The sequence below is a fragment of the Otolemur garnettii genome, unplaced genomic scaffold (assembly GCF_000181295.1).
Source record: "Otolemur garnettii isolate 467f Iridium unplaced genomic scaffold, OtoGar3 scaffold00099, whole genome shotgun sequence".
NCBI lineage: Eukaryota > Metazoa > Chordata > Mammalia > Primates > Galagidae > Otolemur > Otolemur garnettii.
Window position 1 is genome coordinate 1,829,918 of NW_003852494.1, and position 5,665 is coordinate 1,835,582.

The window sequence follows — 5,665 nt, forward strand, 5'->3', positions numbered from 1 at the left end:
AAAAAAAAAAAAAAAAAAAGAGCAAGACTCTGTCTTAAAAAACAAAGAAAAAATTACAATTTTCATTTTTAAATGAATTAAGAAATATATGTAAACATATCCTATACAATTTTTTCCCCTTTTTTTTTAGAGACAGAGTCTCACTTTGTCACTCTTGGTAGAGTGTTGTAGCATCACAGCTCACAACAAACTCCAACTCCTGGGCTTAGGTGATTCTCTTGCCTCAGCCTCCCAAGTAGCTGGGACCATAGGCACCTACCACAACGTCCAGCTATTTTTTGTTGTAGTTTGACTGGGGCCGGGTTTGAACCCACCACCCTTGGTATATGGGGCCGGTGCCCTATTCACTAAGCCATAGGTGCTGCTCTAAATTTTTTTTCAAACTTTAACAAAATAGATGGCACCCATAGCTCAGTGGGTAGGGCACTGGCCACATACACCCAGGCTGGTGGGTTTGAACTGGCCCAAGCTAGCTAAACAACAGTGACAACTGCAACAAAAAAATAGCCAGGCGTTGTGGCGGGAGAACTGTAGTCCTAGCTACTTTGGAGACTGAGGCAAGAAAATCACTTGAATCTAAGAGTCTGAGGTTGCTGTGAGCTATGACACTACAGCACTCTATGGAGGGCAACATAGTGAGACTCTAACTCAAAAAAATAAAAAAAAAACTTTAACAAAATAATTTCTTTTAAATGAAGAATTATAATTAAAATACACTTTTTTTTTTTTTTTTTGGAGACAGAGTCTCACTTTGTTACTCTCGGTAGAATACCGTAGCGTCATCATAGCTCACAGCAACCTCAGGCTCTAGGGTTCAAGTGACTCTCTTGCCTCAGCCTCCAAAGTAGCTGGGACTACAAGTGCCTGCCTCAACGCCCAGCTATTTTTAGAGACACAGTCTTGCTCTAGCTCAGGCTGGTCTCAAACTCTTGAGCTCAGGCAATCTGCCCACCTCAGCCTCCCAGAGTGCTGGGATTTAGCATACATTTAAATAACACAATTCTTACATTTTTTAGATGATTCAATTCACAAAATGTACACTATTTCCTGAAACCATATACCTTTATAATAAATATCTCAGACTTCTTAGAATAGGATAAAAACTAAAAGATGAGGTGGCGCCTGTGGCTCAGAGGGTAGGGCACTGGCCCCATATACCAAGCGTGGCAGGTTCAAACCCGGCCCTGGCCAAACTGCAACAAAAATATAGCCAGACGTTGTGGCAGACACCTGTAGTCCCAGCTACTTGGGAGGTTGAAGCAAGAGAAACGCCTAAGCCCAAGAGCTAGAGGTTGCTGTAAGCTATGTGATGCCACAGCACCCGAAGGCAATAAAGTGAGACTCTGTCTCTACAAAAAACATTAAAAAAAAAAAAAAAAAAACTAAAAGATGCAGTTAGACCTAAACAAATCAGTTTAGGAGAATGGCAGACTAAAAAAAAATTTTTTTTTGAGATAAATTCTCAAGCTGTCATCCTACTTAGAGTGCCATGACACGCAGCTCACAGCAACCTCCAACTCTTGCCTCAGCCTCCCAAGTAGCTGGGACTACAGGTGCCTGCCACAATGCCCAGCTATTTTTGGTTGCATTTGTCATTGTTCCTTAGCAGGCTCGGGCCGGGTTCAAACCCGCCACCCTAGGTGTATGTGGCCAGTACCCTGCTGACTGAGGTATGGGAACCACCAGCAAACTAAAATTTTTAAGTCTGAATTTTAACATTCCTGAAGAAGTAACATTTTGCTACTCTCGAGTATATGAACTGGCTAGAAAAAGGATTACACTGTAGCCTAGAAACACTCCTTAGGGGAATTAACCAAAAAGGAAAATAGAGAATAATAATAGATAACATTTAATGAATATTTATTACACTACACAGAGTTCTAAATATTTTATGTAAATTTATCATTTAATTCTCACAAAACCCTCTGAAGAGGTAGTACAATCCCTGTTTTGCACTAAGGACCTAGAAGCACAGAAGGATAAAAAACTAGCCCAAGTTCTCGCAGGGCATAAGCAGAGGGGCCAGGACATAATCCCACAGCCAGATAAGGAAAAGAGTTTTTATAAGCACTTAATGGTACTATTATCTTCTTGCTCCTATTATGTGCAGAACAAATCCCATAACAGTACAAAGGCCATTCAAGGAAGTGTAGGAAGCGTTCCAGTCAACACACAATGTCACTCCCCGCCACCCCAGGGGTTACAGCTGCCTAAGAATCTGCAATGCAGTAAATGGTAAGTTCTCAGTAAAATAGTAAGGTACCATAACACCTACTCAGGACAGCTGGGGTTTATTAATTTTTTTTAAGAGGCAGGATCTTGTTCTGTTGCCCAGGCTGAAGTACAGTAGCATAATCATAGCTGGTGGCTACAGCCTCAAACCCCCAGACTTAAGTGATCCTCTACCCTCAGCCTCCCAAGTAGCTGCAAGTACAGGCATGCACCACCACATCTAGCTGTTTTTTTTTCTTTTTGTAGAAACAGTCTTCTACTGTTGCCCATGCTAGCCTCAAACTCTAGGCCTCAAGTGATCTTCCTGCGTTAGCCTCTAAAGTAGCCGGGACTATAGACATGAACCACTGGTACCCAATGGGGCTTTTCTCAGCTCTGAACACACTCTGTTTGTCAGTTTTCCTCACCAGACTACAGTCTCCTTGAGAGGAGAGAATATGAAACGTGTACACACACACACACACATATATATATCTTTCCTGCAAATATAATACACACACACATATATATCTTTCCTGCAAATATAAGAAGTTTCCTTGGGACGTGATCCCTGGTAACTGGTTGGGAAGCAAAAAACGTGGGACAGCAAAAGGAAGGACAGTCAATAAAAAGTGTTATTGGGCCAATTCCCAGCAGGAGTGACACACTTTATACATGAATTCTCTGCATGCATCTACCCAACATGTATTTACGGAACACATACTGTGAATCAAGCAATATACTAAGCACAGCAAAATGTGGAGAAACAGCCAGACATGGTGGCTCACACTTGCAATCCCAGCACAGTGGGAGGCTGAGGCAGGAGGATTGCTTTAGCTCAGGAGTTTGAGGCTTGTCTGAGCAAGAGTGAGATAAGACCCGACTCATAAAAAAATTGAAAAACCCAGCCAGGCACCACAGTGAGCACCTGTAATCCCAGCAGCTTTGGAGGTTGAGGAAGCAGGATGCCCACAGCCTGAGTATGAGGTTGCAGTGAGCTACAACGCCATTGCACACTGCTCAGGGCATAGGGTAGAACTCTGTCTCGACGAAAAAAAAAAAAAGTGGTAAAACCAGGTGAAGAAGGGGATTAGCTCTCAAGGAGTGAGAGGGGAAAGAGATAAACAAGTAAACTTAAAAGGTTATTTAGTAAAGAGAGGTATGGAGGAAATAAGCTCAATGTATTTGGGATGCGGGCTACCTCATGGTCAGGGAAGCCTATCTGAGGACATCTGAGCTCAGATCTGAATGGGAAAGGGAGAAAACGAGGTGAAAAGCCAGAAAAGAACATTCTAGCCAACCTGACACAGAACTGCCTGAGAGTATGCAAGAAACTGAAAGAACAGTTAAGACTGCTGAGAATGAAGGGGAAAGTAAAGAAAAAGAGGGCAGGAGACAATAAGGCCAAGTCACACAAACATGGAGGCCACAGAAAGCTCAGATTTCTCTCTAAAATCTAAAGGGGGGGGGGACACAGATGGGAGGTGGGGGAGAAAAAATTAATTAACTAATTAATTAAAATCTAAGAATAATTTGGGGCAGAAAGTGCTATGGTCTGATTTTTCTTTTTTTTTTTTTCCCCAGAGACAGAGTCCCCCTTTATTGCCCTTAGTAGAGTGCCGTGACATCACAGCTCACAGCAACTCCAACTCCTAGCCTTAGGCGAGTCTCCTGCCTCAGCCTCCTGAGTAGCTGGGACCATAGGCACCCGCCACAATGCCCGGCCATTTTTTGCAGCAGTTTTGCCAGGGCTAAGTTTGAACCCACCACCCTCAGTATATGGGGCCGGTGCCAACTCACTGAGCCACAGGCACTGCCTGATTTATGTTCTTAAAAGTTCCCCTAGATACCGTCTAAAGAGATCATACGGAGACAAGAGTGGAGGCAAGGACACCAGGTAGGCTAGGGCAGTCATCTGGTAGAGATCTGGTGCTTCAGCTCTGGGGGCAGTGTAGAGATAAGAGAAGTGAACAAGTTCTGAACATATTGTGGAGGAAGGACTGACTGGATCTGCTGAGGGACTGGAATGAAGGACGGGAAAGAACCAAGGACACTCCTGGGCTTTGAGCCTGAACTAGGTGAGCAATGGCACCACATTCCCAGAGCCTTAAGAGGCATTTTCACTGAATTAATCAATTGTTAATTTACTCTGATGTAATGAATACTACCAGTCAGGGTCTCAGCAAAAAACAAATGGCATATTCAAACTGAGTAGCTTGAGAAGATCACTTACAAGGGATAACTTACAAAAGAAAGAGCCGGGGTTAGGCTCGGCACCTGTGGCTCAAGCAGCTAAAGTGCCAGCCACATACACCTAAGGTGGCGGGTTCGAATCCAGCCTGGGCCGCCAAACAACAATAATGGCTGCAACCAAAAAATAGCCAGGTGTTGTGGCGGGTGCCTGTGGTCCCAGCTACTTGGGAGGCTGAGGCAGAAGACTCGCTTGAGCCCAGGAGTTGGAGGTTGCTGTGAGCAGTGAAGCCATGGCACTCTACCCAGGGGCTCAGCTTGAGGCTCTGTCTCAAAAAAAAAAGAAAAGAGCCGGGGTTAGAGAAGCCAAAAGAGACAATACAGTGCTCAGGGCTGGTAACACTGGGCACCTGTACAAGGCAGGCATGGGAAGACTTGCTCCTAGTCACTGAATCCCAAAAGGATGGTGCGGGGGGCCACCTGATGCAAGCTATGACCCCACAGCCAGCTGCACATGGCCCTGAAGGAAGGGGGCCAATGAATACACACTCTCACCTCACTCTCCTCAGCCCTCTGCATTTCCCACAAGTGCCTCTCACTGACCAATCATAGGGCAGAAGACAAGGGGCCCCTGTGAGTCAAATTCTTGGATCTGAAGGGGCAACTATGACAGAGCCAGCACACAAACTCTGAAGGAATGAGGATTTACTACATGTGAAATTATACTGTTTAAATGGAGAAGGATCCGGCTAGGTGCCTGTGGCTCAACTGGCTAAGGCCAGCTACATACACCCAAGGTGGCAGGTTCGAATCCAGCCTGGGCCCGCCAAACAACAATGACGGCTGCAACCAAAAAATAGCCAGGCGTTGTGGCAGGAGCCTGTGGTCCCAGCTACTCGGGAGGCTGAGGCAGGAGACTCGCTTGAGCCCAGGAGTTGGAGGTTGCTGTGAGCTGTGATGCCACAGCACTCTATCCAGGAGGACAGCTTGAGGCTCCTGTCTCAAAAAAATAAAGAAAGAAATAATTTTAATTAGAACATAGTATCTTTCCTAACTAGCAGACTTGAGAGAAAGGAAAATGAGGGACTCAACGGACCAGCAACCACCAGGGGAAAATAATTAACAGGCCCTCAGAAACGACTTTAAGATGTCAGAACTTCCTTAAGTGCGGTGTTGAAGATGGTCTGAAACTCTCCCCCCGGACTGCCCACGCCTTTGATAGTGGGGCATTAAAGTGCTTAGTCTGCGGAAAAAGCAAACCTTT

General features: G+C 45.0%; 1 protein-coding gene across 2 annotated transcripts in view; it reads right to left on the minus strand.

Annotated features, from left to right (window-relative positions):
- ANAPC5 (anaphase promoting complex subunit 5) overlaps positions 1–5,665 on the minus strand; it is a 52,001-nt gene that overhangs the window by 38,886 nt on the left and 7,450 nt on the right. The gene's annotated exons all lie outside the window — the stretch shown is intronic.